Source organism: Chinchilla lanigera, unplaced genomic scaffold (genome assembly GCF_000276665.1).
Source record: "Chinchilla lanigera isolate Chin_1 unplaced genomic scaffold, ChiLan1.0 scaffold00017, whole genome shotgun sequence".
Classification (NCBI taxonomy): domain Eukaryota; kingdom Metazoa; phylum Chordata; class Mammalia; order Rodentia; family Chinchillidae; genus Chinchilla; species Chinchilla lanigera.
Genome location: NW_004955418.1, coordinates 5,085,869 through 5,109,134, shown reverse-complemented (window position 1 = coordinate 5,109,134; position 23,266 = coordinate 5,085,869). Strand labels below are relative to the sequence as shown.

At 38.0% G+C, this 23,266-nt stretch overlaps 1 protein-coding gene and 1 long non-coding RNA gene across 2 annotated transcripts in view; both read left to right on the top strand.

Annotated features, from left to right (window-relative positions):
• The window catches only part of Man2a1 (mannosidase, alpha, class 2A, member 1), a 163,385-nt gene that overhangs the window by 82,212 nt on the left and 57,907 nt on the right, over positions 1-23,266 (top strand). The gene's annotated exons all lie outside the window — the stretch shown is intronic.
• On the top strand, positions 12,794-15,340 carry LOC106148254. Its single transcript, XR_001233532.1, has 3 exons — positions 12,794-13,228; positions 15,068-15,191; positions 15,280-15,340. It is a non-coding gene; the product is annotated as an uncharacterized LOC106148254 (long non-coding RNA).

The following is a 23,266-nucleotide window of genomic DNA, read 5'->3' as shown; positions in this document are numbered from 1 at the left end:
GCAGAGTTCCTATCTGAGTAACAAATTGCTCATCTAAAGAACTGATGCATTCTCAGTGGGGAAGATACTCTGGCAGAGGGGTGAAGATTGGTTCTTGGCGGATTTGAAAAATATCTTATACCTTTTAGAATATAAAACAGAGATACAAAATATAACAGTGTATGTATGGTATTAAAATCATATGGGGCTCATTAGAAAATGAATGTCAAAAAGTGTCTTTGGGGATATGATAATGTATAAAAGATTGAGAAATACTGATCTAAACTCAAATAATTTAAATAGTACATGTAAATGAATTTAATCATGCTCTTGGTGATATTACTTATAGGTATAACATAACATAGTGTATATAAAAATATATCTAATCTGCTGAAAATGACATTTGTACATATCCACGAGCTTAATTTAGTTCACAAGAATATGTGCGCTACCCAATGTATGAATTCATAGTTTTTATGTAGAATGTAGGTACAAGTAAGAGTTAAAATTAGGTGCCTTGAATAAGTCATAAATTGTCTAGTTTAAGTACTCCTCCAGTGTAAAACAAATGTTTCTCTACATTCAGAATCTTCTAAGAGAATTGTAAAAACAAAATCTCTTTAAAGATTTGGAAAATTAGGGACTTGGATGATGCTGAGTAAAGATCTAAGACAGGAGAAGAAAATAGTCCTTCTCCACTATTCCATCTGTTCGGAAGGGGCAGGAATAAACTATGCCATAATGTAGACAAGGAACTCTGGTGAACTGATACTTTGCAAAATTTCTTTAAAGTGCATAATTTGAAATGCCAGAGTATCTAATCAAATGATAACTTCTATAAATCTGAAAATTTAATTTTTGATTAGAAATTTTGTCTTATTTCATTTGTGTTGCTGTAATGGGATACTGGACATAGCGATTTCTTTTTTTTTTTTTTTTTGGTTTTTCTCCGGTACCGGGAACCGAACTCACGACCTTGCGCTTGCCAGGCAGGCGCTTTTGCCGCTGAGCTAAATCCCCAGCCCCTGGACATAGCGATTTCTAATGAACACATTGAGTTGGCTCATGGTTTGGAAGCTGGAAGTCAGTGATGGGGCAGGGGCAGCACGGGTGAGGGCCTGGTGCTTGTCACCCCAGGGGGGAAAGTGGAATGGCAGGACATCCTGAGTGGGGAGGGGTCACTCCTCCCTTTTATCAGGAACCTGTTCATAGGGTAACTAACTCTTTCTTGTGACAATGGCATTAATCTCTTAACAAAGGAAAGTTCTTGTGACCTAAGCATATGTTAAAGGTCTCACCTTTCAAGTCATCTAAAGGAGGTCCAAAATAACTCACTCATGTGGGCAATAGTTGAGGCTGGCTGTATGTCAATATAATTATTTGAAATTAATCTCACCATCTTGTGAACTCCTTGAGGGTGGGAACTATTTCATTCATTTATTTCCTTCACTGTGTCTATGGTATTATACTCAACATAGTAAGAAGTCAATAGAAAGATTTGTTGAAATATTTTTAATTATTGACTGAAGACAATATTGAACTTCAGATACCAGATATGCATAGAATATGACATTCTGTGTGACAGTGTGTTATTTCAGTTCTTTAATATTTCTTGTCCCTAGCTAGTTCTTTAATATTTGGAAGTTGTTCACAGAATGCTTCTTAATGAACATTACACCATTACAAATAAAGAATAGCTCAATAGATCTTTGAATTTGTATAACAACTCACTTCAGACTTTAGATATATCATAAGAGCTGAAAAACTTTAGTTTTTATCTAACCATCATTGGTAGTCTTACAAAATTAATATCAATAAGATTGCATTCTGTAGGGTTTTTCAAAATGAGGTGGTACAACAGAAACTCTATTTGGGGTCAGTAAGAATAGTGGTCGTCTTTCTTGAAAATAATGGTCTGGACTTTAAAGTTATACTGAGGGAATTTGGGGCAGTAATAGAAAACATGATATGACTAAGATTTGACACACTGGAGCCTCCACAGATTCTTTTATTCTTGTAACATTTGAAATATTTTTGACTTTTAAAGTTGGTTTAGAAATTTTCTTTTGACGAGACAATTGCCAACATAGTATTGCAGACTCTTAGAAACACAAAAACTGAGTTAATCTAGTCTAGATCTACCTGGGCTTTAATAGCATAGCTTGTTTATAGATGTATCTTAGATTCATGAACTCTTCTCTGTAATGCTTTCCCATTTAAGCATCAATTGCTTGGAAAATGAGTTTGTTTTCATCTATATTACATCTAGATTCATTGGTTTTTTTTAACTTTGGCTTTTTAAAGTTATAGTTCATCCAGTTTTCTGATTATCTATAAACGTGGTCCATCCGGTCTGCAATGTGTTGGGATATTTGTAGAAAAAGTATTTTACCCGAAGATTAAATAGAATATTTCATTAAATAATTAAAGTTTGTAAGGGAACAGGAAATACAGTGCCTATGGAATGATATGTTAGTTTTATGCTAGAAGTTATTTGTGTTGACTAATGTTATTTTTGAAAAACTTTTTATTGTACATTGACAAATCATAGTTGTAAATGCTTATGGGGTACAAAGTAATATTATAATTTTTTTTATTTTAAAGAGTGAAAGGATAACAGTAATAGGGGGGCTTATCGAATTACAGACAAAGTGGTAGGAAATTATCAGTGGTTGTTGTTTTACATATTGTTATCTACAAGATAGTTTCTCAGGAAAACAAATAGCAAGTTACAGACAAAAGGGGTAGGTTATTATCAACGGTTGTTGTACTTTACTTTGGTATCTTCAAAGTGGTTTCTAAAGAAAATAAATAGAGCTATACACGAGTGACCAATTGAATATTCATTGACTATTGTCAGTGGTTGTTGTAGGAAACACATAGTAATAAACATACATCCATTTGCGAAATAGCATAGGAACAATACAAACATTACAGAGTTATGGACAGATTAGTAGGAAAATATCAATGGCTGCTGTAATACATGGTGGTATCTTCAAAGTGATTTCTCAGGAAGACAGAGATATGCAAGAAAGATCTAACAAATAGTTACAGCCTAATGGTTACGAAAAATAGTATATTACCTCCTCACTAGTGACTCTTTTCACTGAGATGTAATGGCTGGAAGGAAGGCCAGGATTGAAAAGAAAGACTGAGAGACTTGCATCTGTGTCTAGCAACAGACTGTTTTCTTTTTCCTCTATAGTCATGATTACCTGGGGCTCCTCCATGGAGATGACAGTTTGGCCAGAGGGAGAAGGCAGAGTATGCCCTGGGCCCTCTCATTCTTTTGGACTAACTGGTAGGATGGGTCTGAGCTCTGGGGCCTCCGCTTCAGAGGGCAGACTGATCTCCAGTATTCACCTTTGCATTCAGGGAATGGCCTGGGGGCTTCGTAGGGCAGTTACTCTTGAGGTGGCCTGGCTTTTAACAGTAGTAGCAGATGAATGCAGTTGTCAGGTTCTTCTTGGGGCCCTGAGAATCAGACTTAGGGTCTGTTTCTCTTAGTGCTGCAACAAAAGCAGCTTCTTTTTCTCAGTCTCTTTTGTTTTCTCTCCTTGTCCTCCGCCTCCTCACAGCTATAGAATACTGAGGAGGCAATTCTTACTAACATCTCAAGTGAGCCATCTGGGGTGAAAGCCATTTTTGGTAGCTTTTTCTCTCCAGCCTCCCAGTGCATTGGGACCCCGCAATGTCCCCAGTGTCCTCTCCCCAACCGTCAGCAAAGGCAGCAGGAATCTCCGTGCAGACCTCTCCGGAGCTCCACACGTTCCTCCACCACAGCTGGTACTGTCGGGAAGAATGGCTTCCAGGGGCTCTCCCCAGGTATTGCACAAGGTCCTCCTGGTTTCCAGCTTCTGAACGGCTCTTGTGACCCCGGTCAACTGGATCTCTGAATCTTCGGGCATAGCCTGTATTCTCGTGTTCTCTGAGTCCTTCTTCAGCAGCTGCTCCTCCGCTGACTCTCGACCTTTCTGGTTCTCAATGGCAGGGGCAAGAGGGACCCATTGTATGGCATGTATTCCCAGGGGTTTCTCCATGTTGGGATGATTCACACACATCCCTGGGTGGGCCTCCGCAGCTCACGTGTAGCAGGCCAATTGTTTCATTGCTTCTCTGTGCCACGATAGTTCTCAACCACACGGTGGCAGCTGGCTTGAGGGCCGCTGTGAGCCAGCACGCGCCGCTGTGTGGCTTCCCGAGCACTGACTGCCCGCCTCCCGGGAGCCTGTGCAGCTAGGGTCTGGCCCAAAACTAGTTGACTAATGTTTTGAGGTAGTTTTGGAGCAATTGTGTTGGTAGCCATGATTACTTGCTGTTCGTCATTTTAATGTAATCATTCATAGGCTTACATTTTGCCTAATTTTCAGGGGAATAAGAGGCCTCTTTGGGGGAGAAATATGGAGGAAAGACTACATCTTTCTTACCAGTTCTATATGCTTTATAATATCAGGTATGATGACTATTCATTGATGGAGTACTATTTCCATTTCACACTGACTTAGAAGAAATAACACCTCTTCCATTTTATATTATGGCTGACTGCAGACCCTGAGACTGTCTCTGTTTCCTATTATAGCTCATATGAAAACATGGAAAAAGATGGACAATCATGGGAACACCAAAATATTGGTTTGACATTCAACCTAGTACTAAAATCTAAGATATTTATAAATTATAGGACTGGTTGAAGTGGATTAATAAAAGTGATTATTTGCTGATCAGTAATAAACAGAAATACATAAAGAGAGCATACAGGTTTCTAGAAGCAAATTTGGAGAATTCCTCTTCCCTTTCATCATGTTTATCCCTGAGGATTTAAAATTTTGGTTACTCTATCAACTACAAAAGTGGACAGACACTGTTCTGCGACTTTTTGAGGCTGTTAAAAAAATAGGTAGCAATTCCTTTTAAAAATTATTTTCTATTTCTATGGCAGTGCCTATAATCCTACCACCCAGGAGGCTGAGGCAGGAGGATCATTGTAAGTTCAAGGCTAGCCTGAGCTACATGGTGAGTTCAGGGCCGCCCTGAACTAAATAGTGAGACCTCAACACACCCCTCCAATAAAATAAATGAAAGGTGAATTTTCAGTTTCTCCCTGTCTACCTAAAGTTTTCACTTAATTAACCAACCACTTGAATTGCTGCTATTTCTTTTCTGTGCCCGTGGCATCTTGACCCTGTAGCCAATAGGCTGACAGTTCCCAGGCCAGTATAATATACATCTCTCCCTCCAGTCTTTCAGTTGTGTAATTACCTGAATCAGGTATTTTTATTCCTAAACTAGGTTTTTATTATTTTTTCTTGTCATGATTTGATTTTTACTAAACTGATCGATTACATTAAAAGACCCTTTTTCAAACTGCATTCAGAAGACTAAACAAAGGCGTGTCACTGGTAAATATTGGTGAGTTGACTATGAAATATTAGAAATCATAAACATATGGATGAGTTTTGCACTCACATTGGTTGATATTTGCAAGTGTGTCTTGCTTTATTGTAGAGAAACCCAAGCTTACAGCTACAGATGATTTATCGTGCAGCTGGTTACGACAAAGACAATGTGACACAGAACTCCAATAGTGGCCTCCTAGTCAAAGCAAAGACTTTGCTTTGATAAGACTTTGCAGTAGCTAAGAATGTGATGTACGTTTCTATACAGTAAACCAAAATGTTGAGGAAATACATACTTATCTAAATAGCTTCCTACTCTAACTTTCACTTTCTGATTTATTTTAACTCTTTCATTTAATAGATCTGTTGTCAGCCTTCATCATACTGACCAGAGAGCTTTCACTGTGTATATTTTGCAACCAATTTGGAGACTGAATCTTCTGCACATAAAGTAGTTAGAAACAAGTAGGGACTGATGGTAGGTAGATCACTAATCTAAGAAATATGTGCTTAAGGAATTTGCTGTTGGTGGTGCCATGGGCCAGGGGCCAGAGGATTCCTGTTGTATTCTTTGTTCAAGAGGGAAGCCCCTCACTGCCGGGGAAGACTGAGTACCAGTCAGGCACAGTCATCTTGGATGTTGCCTGTTGGGATCTTGTGTGCTGGCTGGATCTGTGCATTGAGCTTATTATTAATCACTCTCTTCTCTCCTTTACTGCATCCCCTTTCTATCCTGCATGGTGTTAACAAACTGGTTATTTTGTTTATTCTTGTCATCCACCTCCCTTGCTAAAATATTAGTTCCATAAATGCAGGAGACTCGTTTACTTTTGAACATCCTGGAAAATACCTGTAAATGTATTTGTGCTCAATAAATATTTGTGAGATAAAGTAATTCTAGACAAGAATGGACTTCAACTTATACCATAATAAACAAAAAATGAAGGGCACCTTTAGCAAAGCAAACACAGGGTTTGGGTGGATGCGCACTTATGTGAGGTTAAATGAATAGAAAGAAGCCATAGGATACAAGGAAAATCCTACAGAACGACAGAATGGAGTAGCATGAAGATTCGGAAGAACAATTTGCCTCTTAAAATGATTTAGAGAAATGTGGGCGGGGGAAGGTTTGGAATTCTCAAAGCTGGAGAATCATGATCTCTAGGAAATGTGTAACAGAAAATGACAGACTGAAATTTAAAAAATAGGGTGGTATGGAACATGGAGAAGTGAGATAAGAAAAGATTGTTGGGTGGACAGTGACAGAACCTCTGCACTAGAGGTACTGAAGAGTGAAGCAGGCTGTGTAGGAGAGTATGTCAGTGATGTGACACTGGATGAAATAAGCCCATGAGATGGTGTGTAGTGTAGATGGCAGAAAAAGGAAGACGAATGGAACCAATAAGAAAGAAAGTGATGGATATGGAGGAAAAGCTTCCAAAGAATTGTAGACCTCTTTTAGGAGAAACATACTGCAGAGGCGATGATCAAAGGCAAAAAGTTTTCTGAATTCAACTTCATTTTCTGGTTAGAAAAGGCCAAGTTTTGGGCAATGTAAATGAAAAGAGTTACTCTTTCCAGCACTTCAGTAACTTAGTTCAATTAAAAAGGAAAAGAACATACTGTAAAGGTGCCCGGGTAAAGACAAATATTGTAGGATGTAGAACAATGTGTTGTCTTTTTTTTTTCTTTTTTTTGTTGGCTCTCCTGGAAACTGACTATAGGTACTCCTGCTTGCTTTTGGGCTCCAGCTGGCTGGAGTATCATTTTCTATCCTAATGTGTTCAGTCTGTGTATCTTTGGAGATGAGTTGGGGTTTTTTTGGCAATATATAGATAGGTCTTGTTTTTTATCCACTTTGCTACTCTGTGTCTTTTAATTGGAGAATTAAGACCATTTATATTGGGTTATTAAAAAGAATATACTAATTCCTGTTACTTTGTTGTTTTTCTATTGTTTGATTCATATATAGTTCTTACTTATTTATCTACTCTTCCAGTGAGGTTTGTTTTTTCCCTTGCTCTTGAGGTTGTGGTTATCTTCCATGTTTGTGTTTAACATTCCCTTGAGTGTTTTCTGCAATGCTGGCTTAGTGGTCATGAATTTCCTTAGTTTATATTTATCATGGAAGGTCTTTATTTTTCCTTTAATTTTGAAAGGCAGCCTTTTAGGATATAGTAATCTGGCCTGGCAGTTACATTCCCTCTGAGGTTGAAATACATCATTCCTACCTCTCCTGGCCTTTGAATAATCTGCTATTATTTAGATAGGTTTGACCTAATAACTGATTTCACATTTCTCTCCAACAGCTTTCAATATCTTTGTTTTAAATTTTTGGCCTTTTGATTATGATGTGTTATGGAGAAGTTCTTTTATGGTTCTGTCTGGATATTCTAAACCCCTCTATTATTGGGTATCATTCCCCAGGGTTTGGAAATTTGCAGCAGTAATTTCAATTAATAGATAGTCTATACCACTTGCCCGTATTTCCTTACCATCTTTGAAGCCAGTTCATCTTAAATTTGTTCTTTGAGAATTACCAAGAAGTTTTGAATATTCGCTGTTTCTTCTTCTCTTTATTGTTGTCTGAACTGTAGTACACTCACGTTGTCTTCAAGTCCTGGTGTTCTTTCTGATTCATCTGTGTACTGCCTGGACTTTTGAGTTTTTTAAATTTTACTAATTGAGGTTTCATTTTCATGATTTCTGCTTGGTTCTTTTTTAGAACCTGTACCTTTTTGCTGAAGTGTTCCTTCACATCCTGCATTATCTGTCTTCATTCATTCAGCTGCTTATGTGTCGCTTTTTTGCTTTCACTGATCATTTGAACAATTTTTTTATTCTTTTGTCTGGAATTTCACCCACTTTGGTATGTGTAGGATCAGCTTTTGGGGAGTTAGAAATTTTGGGAGGTATGTAGTTGCTTTCTGTTTTTGCACTGAGGTTTGCAGGTTAGTGGTGATAACCATTTCTACCACTGTGCTTTAAGAGGGTCTGTTTAGGGTCTTATTCTGGTTGTAGGGTGCCCTGTGTGGTGTGGGTGTGTCTCTTTGTGAAAGTTCCCACATCATCTAGTCCTAATGCTAGATTCAGTTCCTACCACTGCTTAGAGAAAAAACAGTAATGACCATAACAGCAATTGAGAAGCAAAACATATATTATCATCTAGTTAACAACTTCTTTTAAAAGATCTCTACTCTTTCATGACCCAGGAAAAGATAGAGTAATAATATACAATAGACTATAAGGAACTTAATGATAATCAGATTAAGGCTAATAATATAGGTTTAAAAATTAAAGAACAGAGAGAAGATGTGAAGAAGTAAATAAAGAACAGAAAAGAATGCACTGTAAAAGAGAAATGAGGGAAGACAGGGAGATTGAATTCAATTATAGATCTAATAATAAAACAAAGTTAGCTATCCCTATGAAGCAACCATCAATGTGGGAAAATTTGACAAAACAACATAAAATATTATGGAAGTGAAAGCAGAATACACACATATACACTCACATACACACACACACACACACACACACACATCAAATAAGCAAACCAAACAAGAAAACAACCAATAAGCAAAAATTTAAACAACAACAACAAAAACAGTTGTATAACTCCTTTTGTTGGTATTTATGAAGGAGAAAATTATTGGACACCAGTAGTTACAATGACTATCCCAGAGCAGCACTTTTTTTAAAAAATGCTTGATAATGTCAGCTCTGGACTGTTGGATGCATCAAAGTTAAGAATTCAGAAATGAGCAATTAAAAGGGCATTGGAACTAATTTAACATAGTGAAAACAAAAGCATTACATGGATTTTAAGAACTTTTAAAATGTAAAGGCAGTTTGTGCACACTGCCCATGGTCTTATTAGCTTAGATTGTATTAACATCTGAAAGTGGTGGCTAGGTAGGAACCTGTAGGAGAGCCTCAGTAATTGTTTTGTCTCAGATAGTTTGAACAGATGGAAGCTTCTGGTAAGAGGGATACATCCTACTTATGGTCTTCATTTACTATCAGTGTGATGCTAACTCCTCAAATCCCTATCTCTGGTGAGAATTGTCTCCGGAATTCTAGATCCACAGACCCTTACACCAGTTAAATGTCTCTGTTGGGGTGACTCAGGAGCAATACATCTCGTCATGGTTCAGTGGAACTCCTTCTCCCCACCTGAACCTGTTCTGGGGTTCCCAAGCTCTTTGTCTTTACATTGACCATATATACTGGTATTTATTAGTGGTTGCTCTCACTCTCGAGAGTGTATTACTTTGGAAAACAAAGTATAAAACTATCCTGATCATCTTTTTTTTCTTTTTTACTTGCAGCTTGTATCCAAATGCACATTAGTCTTTTCCACGCTACTTTACAAACACATCTTAAGGTTAACCCTTTTTCTGCATCTTCAACACCGCTGAGGTTGCTGCTGTTTGTCCCTTGTGTGATGACAACAGCCCTGTGACTGATGTCCCTGACTCATACATTTTTCAATGGTTAAATAAGATTCTGAAGATGACCTTCATTGTTTAGAACCGGCACTTAAAACTCACTCAAATAGTAATGATGTTGTAATTCCTTAGCTCAGAACTCATCGTTGTTCTATTGTCCCACGTAGAAACTGTAGACTGTCTAACATAGCTAATGCATCTGCATTTTAGTCTCTAGAATTTTCTGTCACCCTCACTGTCTTGTACTGTACTTTTCTCTCATTGCTGAGACAAAAAACCTGATGCTGAAAATTAAGGAAGGAAAGGTTTATTGAACTTACAGTTTGTGGAGGTTTCAGTCCATACTTGGCTGGCTCCAAGGCAGAGTGGCACGTAGCAGAGGGCAAACATTCGTGGCGGTGGAACACAGAAAAAGCAACAAGAGCAAAAAGCCGGGATTAGCAGAGAAGAGCAAGCCTCTGTTCCTCCCTTGTACTGTAAGCAGGCTACCCCCAACCCAGGGGCGTGTAGCACCCACATAACCTCGATACCCTCCTCTTGCACAGGCTCAGGATGAATTCAAAGTAAGGACCCACACTCCCTGCTGGGTCACACAGTTAACTTCCTAAACTTCTCAAATTACACAGTGAACAACATCCCATAATGGTAAGGGCATGTCCTTTTCACCCCAAGATGCAGAACTGCTGAGTCACTTAGCCAAACCTCCAGACTCCCTAAGTTGACACAATGTATCAACCATAGCACTCACCTATGTGCTCTAGCCCCTTAATGTCTGAGTTCCCCAACATGCATGTTCCTTTTACCTGTTGACCTAGATGCCTGGAAAGAAAACGTCTAACAGCCTCAAACATACACCTGATTAATTCTTGATTTTCTTTTAAGACTTGGCTTAGGTGTTACATCTTCTGGAAACGTTTGCTGAGATCGGGCTAGGTATCACTTTTATGTGTGTCCGAGCTTGTCTGTGTACAGTTGTCGCCCAGGCACCACATGCATGAGGTGCAGTCAGAATTTACAATGAATGTTTGAATTTTTAAAATTTACTACAGTAAAAGAGACGTTGTTATTAGTCTTCCTCAAAGCACTCCTCTCCCTTCACTTAGAACGCCCTTATCCACTTTCTTGCCATGCTCTGAAGTAGGTCTGGAAGTCCTCCTTTTTGTATTTGTGAGGTCTGATCAAAGACACAGTCTGTACTGCTGCCCAGAGCCATCCAACTGAAAGGGAGGCTGCTAAGAACATTAGTGCGTCTTCATCCACCTTATTCCCTGGATCTGGCACTGTGTAACTTTTTGATTGTTCCTCAAAGTCAAAATGACTCTGAAAGGTAGATGTTTTGAATCTATTCAGAATATCAAGGCAGGCACCACAGTGCAACTAAAGATACTCACAAAAAATGACTTTCAGAACTGCTTGAGAAAGCGATAAGAACAATGGGATGACTGTATTCGAAGGAGCAGGAAGCGTTTGAGGAGATTAATGGCCATGTGTCTTTTGCTGTAAGAATTTTTAAAATTTAAACACTGACCATATTTTTTATTGTGTCTTGCGTACGTTCATCTGAAGATACCTGCTGTAAACCTTGGAAAGGTGTGGAATGGGGTCGTGCTCATCGGTCTCATGTGGCACCTAGCAGTTTTTGCAGAAAGTAATTTCGTATATGTGCTAGGAGCATTTGAACTGGGATTGCACGGGAGGGAGTCCATCATGCAGAAATAATGAGATACAGAGGTAGAGCGAACTATCTCAACTCAGCTGTATTTAGCATGTGAACAAATATCTTAAAAGACATCTTTATCAGTAATGGGTTGGTCAGATATTTAACATTTTTAAAATTTTATATAAAATGTAAAAATAGAAAAATACCTATATTAGCCTTTCTTTTTGTAATAAGGAGATCATAGGATTGAAGACTCTGAGGCTTTAGCTTAAGTTTATATTAAATCTGCCTTAAAGTTCTGTGAAGAAAATCAAGATAACTTTTGTGAATTAAAGAAATTGTGACGAATTCAATGAAACATGGAAGAAGTGCTTAGTAGGTAGGAAGTGTTTACTAAGTGAACAACTAAAAATAGGGAAGAGGGTGAAAATTATGTTGGTTGAATGGACAGAGTTTGCCCACAGGGGTGCATCCTTGTGAGAATATTTTTTAAATTTTGAATCATCTTGGATTAGATGCATCTTCTTTTAAGATAAATTTCTTTCTTTTTTGGGGGGAGCAGATCTCGAACTCAAAACCTCACACTTCTCAGGCACGTGCTGCACCATTAAGCTAAATCCTCGGCAGAGTTAAGTTTCTTATGAGTGAGGTCCGTAGTCTATAGTTGAGGGCTTGGAACATGTTCTGCGGTATCATATTGACCCAGGCTCCTTTTACCTTAAACCTCTGACACTCTCAGCGTGGAATTACTATTCCTGTGGACTTACTATGGTTCCTGCTTCTCTTTCTTTGCATCCATGTTTCATCCAAGAAGGAAGATGAGCAAAGGATGAGTCTTTCATCCTTTGGGGACACAAGAATGTTCTCAGAATCTCTACTTACTAGAATTATAATTACATTTCCTTAGCCAGACTTATGTCACTCCTAGCATGGAAAATCAGATTTGCATTTATTTCTTTTTCAAGGTAGGACTGTAATCAACCTGAATGAGACTGGATTTCTGTCAGTTATTAGAAGGGTAATGGTTAATTGTTGGTTAAGCAACCAGCAGTATCTATGAATTAGATTCCTTAACTAGATCAAAGGACATCTATTATAGGGATGTGTGCTAGAAATATCTTTAAATCTTGGTTTTATGACTTACTAGTTCGGTAGAAAGATCATGTCATTTATAATTCTTAAACAAATTTTGCCTGTACTTCAAAACCAAAACATAATTACACACTAAAAATTAAGAATTGGTAAAGATATAAAAGTACAAGCTCATAAAATGAGGACATTACATTCTCTTGGAATTTGGGGTGTTCAAATATTAAGAAATACAGTATTCTTACACAGTTACTCATTCTTAGTAAACTCTGTGGGACCGAGTTACATTATAATCCCATGTTCCTTGGTTCATATAATCATTCACTCAATGACAGGTTTATTTTGCATCCCTGTCCTGTATAGCACTGTGCTGGAATATGTTGTTTTCTCGAACCTTTCGTTTCTTGATTCTTTCCTTAGAACCTACACAGAAAGTTCTCTTTTCCAGCATTGCGTGTCTTAGAATCTTCCCTGCAGACTGCCTCTAAGAGGCAGTCTGAAGTGCCTTACCTAAAATCTTCAGGGGTAGATATATTTGTGAACTCATATTTGTTAATTTTAGGAAAATATGTGTTTGCATGTATGTGTGACATAATGCCGTAAAGGATTTCTAAATATTCATCCATAAAAATTTCTAAATATTCAAATCAGAGGTAAGCAAAGATTCTATATAGCTTTGTGTCAGTTCATTTTAGATTTTGCCAGCAAATGAGTTACGAAAATTTTTTGATGTTTCAGTGCGTTTTGAATTTCATAGATTAGAGATCATAGATCTGTAGAGTAGTGGTTTAGGGAAAATGTGGAATTACTTAAAATACCTAGTAAGATTCCTAAAAAGGACGCAGTACAGCAGAAACCACCCTGCCTTCTGAACGACACTGGATTGTAACTCTGATCTGAGCGGGTGCCCAAGTTTGCTCTGCTGTCTGGATCCCCATTCCTTTAAAAAGTCTGTTGGAAAGCTGAAAAGTGTCTGAGATTGAGGAAATCGTTGCTCCTTGAGCAGTGCTGACTCTATACATCCCCTAAGCACAAAGTGTTCAGGAATCAACTTGAAACATTGTGAGGATCTTTCCCGTGATTCTGCCTGGTGTAACCAGCTTCCTACCTGTGTTCCACACTTGCTTGCAAGAATTCATCGTTTCCTTTTGTTTTAACTTCTTATTCCACTTTTGTACGTCCTGAAATATTTCTGACAGTTTCTCCCATCAGACAGTTTAAGGCTTATGACAGGTGGCCTGAAGTCATATAGTTGCATATTAAGTACATTTTTACTGCCATCTAGAAACCTGAAAAACTGTCAGTAGGCTTTGGCCAGCGCCTTAAGTTGATTTTAAAGTGATGTACAGTTTGAGGTTTGTCTTGTTAGTGCTTCCAGGGCATGGTGGTATCTTAAATCATTCTTTTCATCAATCTCATTGGAGTTTTAAAAGCATCTTCCTTTCCAAGGTCTTATAGTTAGTCTGCTGTGATTTTGTTCCTTGGGTACAAAATTATTTCAGATTTTATTTGTGGGAGTGATTAAACAGATTGCATTTAAGATGATGGTTTTAAGTTTTATTTCTTCAAAAGCAATGGCGAAGTAGTTAAGTGTTCAGAGAACACCTGCTAAATTGCCTGGTTAGTATATGTTTTAATTGTCTTTTTATTGTTATACTTTAAATCAAACTTTCTTAACCAGCTATGTGGTTCTAGTTTATTGTCAGATTATTTCACAGTGCAGTAATTTTTGATACAATGTGGCTTAGTTGTGTAGTTTGTATGATGATATTAAAGAGATTTTTACTTCAGGCTTGGAACATCTTGTAATTATTCTAATAGTGACCATAATCAATCAATTTCAATCTCAATCTCTCTCCCTCTCCCTTTCCCTTCCTCCCTCTCTCTCTCTCTCTCTCTCTCTCTCTCTCTCTCTCTTTCTGATTATGATGAACTAGTCTGACACCTTATAATATGAACTACCATTACCACCTATAATGCAGGAAGGATTCTAACAATTTGTAGTTAAGATATTTAGAAATAACATCTTAGAAACTAAGCAAACCTTTGAGAAAGAGCTGAGACTGTGTCAAAGGATACTTAATTTTAATGTGTCTGTCTGATTGTAAATTTTGAACTCTTCTATTTTTGTGTAGTACCAGGTTTTTTCCGTTCATTAGCTGAAGTTATATAATATACTGTGAAAGTGTTTAAAGAAATTAACTATCTGGAGTCTGAGTGATTTTAAATACTTTTAATTGGAGTGGATGGGATTATTGATGATGATCTATCTGAGAGAGATCCCTTATTTTTTCTAGTTTATTGAAAATTAATTTCTCTATCCAATTTCCACCTTCCTTGGGACTACCTCTTCTAGTGTCCGTCATGTCTTCTGAAATAGCTGACACAGAACTAATGAATGGAAAGCAGTTCAGACCGTAGACTAAAGTGATGTGGCGTATTTCAAAGTCTTCCCGTCTTCTGAACCAGATTTTTTTTCCTTCTAAATGCAGATTAATAAAGCGAGCCCTACAAGAGGAACAAGGAAAAGGATTTTAGTGAAGGTATCCTGATCCTGAAAAAGTCAGGGAGGGCTTCAAGCCCATCTTGGACTGCAGAGCACTTCACAACTTTGTGGTAAAAGAAAAATCTTAAATAGAGCCTTTGGACTTTTTTTTTTTTCCCTCATGTGGAGAGTAGCTGTATTCAATTTTATTTTTTTTAGGCAAGAAAATTACATGTGGAATTGGGCTACCTTTCAAAGGAAGATATACCTGGGTTTCAGATTTATTGTAGGTACTTAATATATTCAAAGTAATGTAGGTAGTTGGTTGGTTTGTGTGTTTTTCTTCCCTTGTGACTTTGTGTTTGTGTTCACTGTGAGTGATGTTCTCACTGGTGTTTTGTTTCTTCTTCAGTTGCTTCACTGAATTGTATAATAGGGAATCTTTCCTAGGACCAATATTGTTTCTAAAAGTCTTTTGAAAATAGGAAGTGGTTGATATTTTGTTGTTTTCATATTTTTACTACTTATAGGACAGCTCACTAAAATGAGGAGACATAGTACCAATAAAAAGTTGTTTTCCCCTCTATTCACCTGGAAATCTTGCACAAGATAGATTTCATTTGTCAACACAGATACACAAATTGAATATGAATGTATTTGGTGTTTCTGTCTTTAACAACGAAACAACCTTATTTTACTGTATTAACTTTTAAGGTCTTTTTTATTGGTGAAAATCATTCTGTTTATATTCTATATGTTCTTCCAAAGTTACAGCACTTTATTCATTGGAGAAATGAAATTTTCTTCCTGTAGATGAAAATTACATTTTGATTGAACATCATTCCTTATGCAGTCACCCATAAATATAATGTCTTTCACTGTCTTTTCAGAAAATGGCTACAGATGTGATTTCTGAATTGACAAGCAAATAGAACATCTTAATGTTTTAGGGAAAACAGATGGTATTTTTGTTTTAGGGAAAACGCAGAGTAAAAGCAGCTTAATTGGCAACAAGGCTCCTGGGGTCAGGCAAATGATGTACAATTTTTCTGTGTCTTTTTATTGCTTTGCTATTGAAAGTTTTAGAATCCTTAGAAATATTTATCTTTTTAATTGCCGTACTCTTTCCTGTTAGATACTGGATAGAGGTACAAGATTTTTCAGTCCATTCTCGTTTGTAGAAGTTGTAAGATTACATGTTGCTTCTACACTGGTTACATTTTATGGTTTTAGAAATGCTTTTTCCCTTGTGGAGAAACCCTGAGATTTATAGCTGTACTTTAGAGGATTAACACTGTAATTTACAGTATTGGATTGCATTTGTTGTCATAAATTTAATGATATTTATAGTGCTAACTTCTATTTCTGTGCTGTTGAGCTTTGGGCAGACCTCACTGTCTAATGCACAGCATTATGAAGGGAACCCTGCCCTGAGAATTAGGGGTCCGATTCTAGTCCCATCATTTCCTATTTTTGGAATTTCGGTTTCATTTGCTATCTGCCTTGGGAGAGATAGAGGGTGAAAAATAGAGAAAAATAGGTGATCTCCATGGTCATGTCCAGTTAACTTTTGGTTGTCTTACATGAAGCATTTTTAAAACGTTCATTTAGGTAAGTACCAGAGAAGGAAGTTTTGCATAGAAAACTCAGCTCTGAAGAATACCCTAGTACGTAGGGTACGGGACCTGTCTTCCAGAATATCACCAAGATTGAACATTGAGCAACTATTCTATGGCAAATTCCCTCTTAACCACTTTCACAAATAGTAAGAATTTACTGAGAGAAGCGCTTGTCGAGATGTTCCAGGCTGTAGGAGCACAGCAGTAATCTTAATGTTACCACTTCGGAGAAACCCCTTCATCCCAGTTTTGCTTCTGCAGGAGGGGAGCATCTTAGTGAGTGAAGGCTCTGTGCTGGGATGTGTAGAGAGAGGTTTGATGTGGCCATGTTGGGAGAGTATGAGATTCTCAGTGCTGCAAGGGTGTGTCTGTGCCCCTGGATAGCCTTACGCACTGCAGAAGGACAGTGACCCCCTCCCTGACCTCCAAGTTGCCTCAGAGCCTTGCAGAGTTTCACTCTTAGATCTACTACTTGAATGATCACACAACCCTGAGCAGGATACAGAACCATCCAGTATACATCTGTAAAATGGGCATGATTTTAGGACTTCATAGGGTGGTTGTTAAGCTGAAACAACCTAATTCAAGTAATTCAAGCTCATAGTTTGTGGCCAGCACTGTATTAAATGTTCACAAATTGCTAGCTGCTGTTGGTTTTATCGAGATTGTTACCAGAACATCTGAAAAACTGCTACCAGCTAAGTCAGAGTTATTCAGCATTGAAAACAACATTACTTTCATACAATTGTGTATTTGATTCATAGCTTTGTCTATTAGTAATAGTAATAAAATAATTCCTTATCCAACTTATTTTTAACATACCACTTTGTGGAGTCCTTAATAATGTTGTACTATTCATTTTTAATTAATATATTCTTCTTTTTTTTTTTTTTTTTTCCCAGTACCGGGAATCGAACTCATGACCTTGTGCTTGCCAGGCAGGCACTGTGCCACTGAGCTAAATCCCTAGCTCCTAATTAATATATTCTGTTAGTAATGTTTTATGGAATTCTTGGATTTGTGGAGAGTATTTGTAGAAATTACTTAGTTGATGAGCAGTTTTAGAAACTGTCATATTACTGTTGTGTGAAAGGCAGCTTTATATTTGTATCTGATCACACGTGTAATGTACTTGTTTATCTTATTTTGTTTTTGTTATTTTGTTTGTTTGTTTTGGTGACTCTGGCACTGAAGCTACTGCCTGCACACCTGGCCATACCCTAGCTCACTTTTTATTTTGAGCCAGGGTCTTGCTGAGTTCCCTAGGCTGGACTAGAACTTGCAATCCTCCTGTGTCTGATTTCAAATTTGAATCTTGTCCTGGAATAGGACTCTTGTGAAATGATTAATTCAGAGTATTTTTGTCCACAAATTTAAAAAAAAGATATTTCTCCTAAATATTTGAAAAATGACTAAATAAATTTTATGTATTAGAAATTCCAGGTACGCAAGCAAAATTCCAATTGTCATTGCTGACAGAAAATGTGCTCTTTGTCTGAAGGTTGACTTTTTCCCCTTATCAGATATCAGGACATATTTGTTACTTAGCTAGATACTTCCAGAAGTCATTTTTAATTTTACTCCTTCAAAATACAAATTTCAATACCTGGCAATTGACAATAAATGTGACTGTTGTTATATAGTTTCTAGAACATTTTTTATGGGAAAATAGTTAATGTTTGCAATCTCTTTTATAGGAAAAGAAGGGTTTTAAACCCAAGGACTTCAGAATCGTGAAAGATCTTGTACATATGTATGTGTGTGCTTCCAGTGAATAGGGTCCAGCGTGAGGTATTCAAAGATTTAAATTAAATAGAATTTTAAAAGGTTAAGAGTACCCATTTTAGCCAGTATAAGGGACCATCAGTCATTTCCTTTAGAGAAAGTAGAGGTTTGGTTTGTTTCTCCTTGATGTTAGTTGTGGGATTCCTATTGGGACCTGGTGGGCAGATGCAGAGGGGAGAAGGAGCCCCTTTCTGGGGGGCAGAGGACCAGTGTGCTGGGCTCACTTCCTTTCAGTCATGGATTGGGCCCGCTTTTTAGGGTCTCCAAACTCTTCCTATTGCTCTTTACCCATACTGGTTCCCTTTTCCAGGACTTTGAACTTTCTTTTATATATGTTTAGTGGTAAAAGTCTTTAGTTTTTGTTGTGTGAAATTGGAGTTTAGCCTCTATTTTCAATAGGATTAGTATAATCTGGTGTTAGTTTGCTGCCACAAGAAATCACCGACACACACTAACTCTCAAGAAAATATGAATATATTGGCTGGGCTTGGTGGCACATGTCTATAATCCCAGCCCTCAGGAGGCTGAGGAAGGAGGATTGCCATGAGTTCAGGGTCAGCCTGGCCTACACAGTGAGTTCAAGGCCAAACTGAACTATATAGATATATGTATATATCAAGACCCTGTTTCAAAAATAGACCAAAACACCACAACTGTATTACTTTAAACTTCCAGAGGTTAGGAGTCCAAAGTCATTTTTAGTGGATTAACAATATGGTTACAGAGCTGATTCTTTCTGACAGGCCCAGGGGAAAGAATCTATCCTGTTGCCTTTTTCATTTTCTAGGGGCCACCTACATTCCTTGGGCTGTGGCTCCTTCCTCAAATATGTCAGCCTTTTGTTTCTTTTGTCGTGTGGCCTTCTGCTGTTGAATCTTTCTATATCTCTTATATACAAGCCTTTATTGTGCTTGCTGGCCCCATCTAGATAACCCAGGATAATGTCCTCTCCATGGTCTTTAATTTAATAGCGTTCCGTCAGTCATTTCTGCCAGATTAGCTAACATTTGTAGGTTCTGGAGATGAAGATGTGGAAAACTTGGGGTCTGTTCTGCTGCTACCTTATCTGGAAACCTAAATTTTATATTTCCAATGGAAAAGTGGATTCTGAGTTGCAGGTTAATTTAGTAGCGTTAGGGTCCATCTGTGTGGATGCTTCCAAGGCATATCCAGACTGATATTAGACTTCAAGAAGTCTAAACCTGGATGTGTCACTTTCATCCTGGACGCTTTCCCCATCATCCACCCGTCAGGTGTTCAGTCTTGGTTAGTGGCTCCACCACATCTTCCCTATCCTAACTGCAAGCAAGGAGTTTGTGCCTCTTTTATTTTTATCATTCTTCTAACTAAGGACTTTATCTTTCCTACCTGGGATCCTACTGAAGCTGTTCATTTGATCTTGCTGCCTCAGGTCTTCACCCCTTAATCTTCCACCTGGTAACTAGAAGTAGGTGTTAAAAATGAAAATGTGACCATTTTAAAAATTTCTAGGTACTCCTCATCACAGATATACAAGTCTGAAGCGCTCTGCAGGAACATAAAGACAACTCATCCTTGACCAGGATGGGGATTTATCTTTCTTTTTAGCATCAACTATTGGTACTTCAGAGCTCTGCTTTAATGGATAGATCATAGTGTTATTGGATGGTCTCCCTGTCCTTAAACATATTGTGTCTTATTCTTGTAGTCACCCTACCTGGAGTGGATTTTCCTTTCTCTGACTGCCTCTGTCCATTCCTCCTTCCTTTTAAAAATCTGCTTATTCTGGTTATTTTTAAAATACATACTTTTTGTGGATTGTTTTACATCAAGAAGCATAAAAAGGTAATGCAGAATATTTACTAGTAATCCCATAATCTAGTAGTATTGACAGCTTCATGTGTTTTCTTTTAGCCTTTTCTTTTTGTGTATGTAATCCATAAAGGTTGTGTATGTAATCCGTAAAGGTTCCTTTCCATTGCCATTCTTTTTGTCTCTTTCAGTTTGCATATTTTGTACTGATATCCTCTGCCAAGTGTACTCATGTTAAGCACATCAGCAGAGTTGTTCATTTCAAATATTTATCCTCTTAAAATTTTATTTGATTATTATGAAATATGTTAATTTATGTGCTGTAGCTTGTTTATCATTTCATCTGTATTATTCATGTTTTCCTCTTCCCTTGGATATATTAATTGCTGTGTTAAAGTCGGATCAGTTAACTCCAGTATCTGAGGCATGTGTAATTTTAATTCTTTTGTCCTTTTTTTTTCCCTTGGTGTTCAGCTCTATGGTTCTGTCTTTTGGTATGCCTCACAATTTCGTATTGGATGCTAGATATTGTGTATAAAACTTACAGAGGTCCAGAAAATATCTTCCTTCTAGAATATAACACTCGACCAAGTGCTGTGCTGAACTGAGGTGCTTTGTTACTCTCTTGTTCATCTAGATTTCTGAGTTAACTGAGAGCCTCCTGCGCTCTACAGGCACTACTGTGTAGTGAGCTCTAACGCTGAGACAGCACCACTTTGCCTTTCAGAAGCTGTCTTTGTATGTTAAGCTTCCCTTTCTGTGTAGTCCCAGTGTTCCTAGATGTCCAGTGTGAAAACCAACTGTGTAACTGAAACCTCCCCAGTCCCCCCAGATAGTCTGGTGCCCTCTGGGCACACCAGTCATTTCCTTCAGGCTTTGTACTGGGCTTTGCATGGAGCTCTCAAATGACTACAGAAGGCTGCTCCCTTCCTTGAAGGTCTTTACTAAGCGCTTCTCTGTTACCCTAAAGCAAATAAATACTGTTTGCTCTCTGACTTTTCTAGTTGCTTGGTAACAGAGCTCTTATCTGTCAGCAACTACTCCATTGCTTCTGAAAGTGTAAGCATCGTGTATTTTTCAACTTCAATTTGAGTGTAAAAAAAATGCTTATTTTGCTTTGAGTGTTGATATATCCACTGATTTGTAGTTTTTTTTTTGTTTTGTTTTGTTTTTTGTTTTTAAACCAGTATCCCTTCTTTCATGTTTTAAATTTTTACCCTTTAATCTAATTTTTAAATTTAATTTCGGGGTTGATGCTTATAAATTGCCTATGGTGAGTAGCTTTATTGTTAGTATTTAGAACCCCTAGGAAGTGACTGCTTCTCAGAAGTGCCTTCCAGGTGTAGCTGGTTTTTGGGTTTTGAGTCTGTTGCAAGATCCTACCACTTCAATTTGTTGGGGATGAGAAGTTGCTTCCTGCTTGACCCAACCTCTGGTTCTTTGGCACTGGCCCATATATTTTCTATGATCCTTGGGCAATCTCAGTCTTGGTGTACCAGGAGGAACAGCTGGTTAGAACAGTTATGGCACTTTGGCCAAAGTGGTACCACCAGCAACAACAGTAGCATCAAACACAGCCTAGAAAATGACAAACTGAGGCAACCATTAATTTGCCACCTTTAACTGTGTGAGTTAGATTTGTGGTTATATAACAAGATCTAAAACAGACCAGAAAATTTTATGTAGTATGTAAGTCCTTAATATGTCAGTTTTATCCTTGGGTTAAAATTTAAAAGGGGTTAGGGAAAAAATAGACAAGTAGAAAAAGAGGAAGAGATTAGAGGCAAGGCTGGAGGACAAAGGGGGAATCACACCAGTTTTGGGAAACTAGTGCAGAAGATAGGAGGGAAAGAAAGAAGGAAGAAGTAAAAGGAAGAACAGAACAGAACCACAACCACCAAAAGGTTAGAAACCACGTTCACACTCATGTAAAAACAAGATCAAACAATGAAGGAGAAAAAACAAAAACAAAAAACAAGAAAAGAGAGAGAGAAAGAAAGTATGCTTCCAGGTTTGACTCTGCTGTCACTGGTAGACAACGTGTGGAGACAGAGTCCAGATCTGTGTTGGTTTATTCCAGCAAGCCAGCAGTAGCTTTCAGCAGGTTAGTGGGTAATCTCAGTGAGCCTACACCTCCTGGCTGAGACCAGACTCATTCAGCCTGCAGCTGTCAGCACGCCTTCCGTGGGCCTGAGCCCAGCTGGGAGCCACTAGCTGAAGCCAGCAGCTGCTCTGAGTTCTGAGCTCGACTGGCCTCTCTCCAAGATGGCTCGCCTTCACTGCTGAGTCTCTCCGTGGAGGCCTCCGGGGTTGCCAGCAGCCACCATGTGTCTGAGGATTTGAATCACTCCTCCCACACAGTGAGTCCTAACTCAAGGAGAAGGCTCTGCCAGCTTCTCCTTCTGCTTCATTGAGGTTTCTCTTCACTCTCTCCATGGGCTTCAGTTCTTGCTTCAGATCCTTCCTGGGTCCAGGGGACCCACTTGCTCCTTCTTGTCTTCCTGCTGTTGCTATATTCCAGCATCTGGGTGGTCAGTCTCAGAGAGGCTGTTTCCTTGCTGCTCACCACTCCGCCATCTTCCTGAAGTCTCCTAAACTAATTCTTCTAGACAGAAAAAGTTTTATCCTTGTGTTCCCAAATATATCTGCCTTTTACTTTGTTTATCTTTTCTTCAATTATGGCTAATAAGACCTTTCACATTACAAATTATAAATTTGTTTTTCCTGCTAATTTTGTGTCATTTTTAAGTCTTTAAATTTTTTAACTCATCTGGAATCAATGGTGGAAAATTTATTTAACATTGGTGTTTCATAAAATTCATGAATTAATTTGGGAAAAGTTGTTCTTTTTCCATTACTTTAGTTTTCTCACCTAGAAAAATATTCACTTATTTATTTTTAGGTTCCTTTGTCAAGTTGTGTCATTTTCTGTTTGTATATTCTGCTCATTTGTTATAAAATTAATTTACAAGTAATTGATTGGTCTGCTGGGGATTGAATCCAGAGCCTTC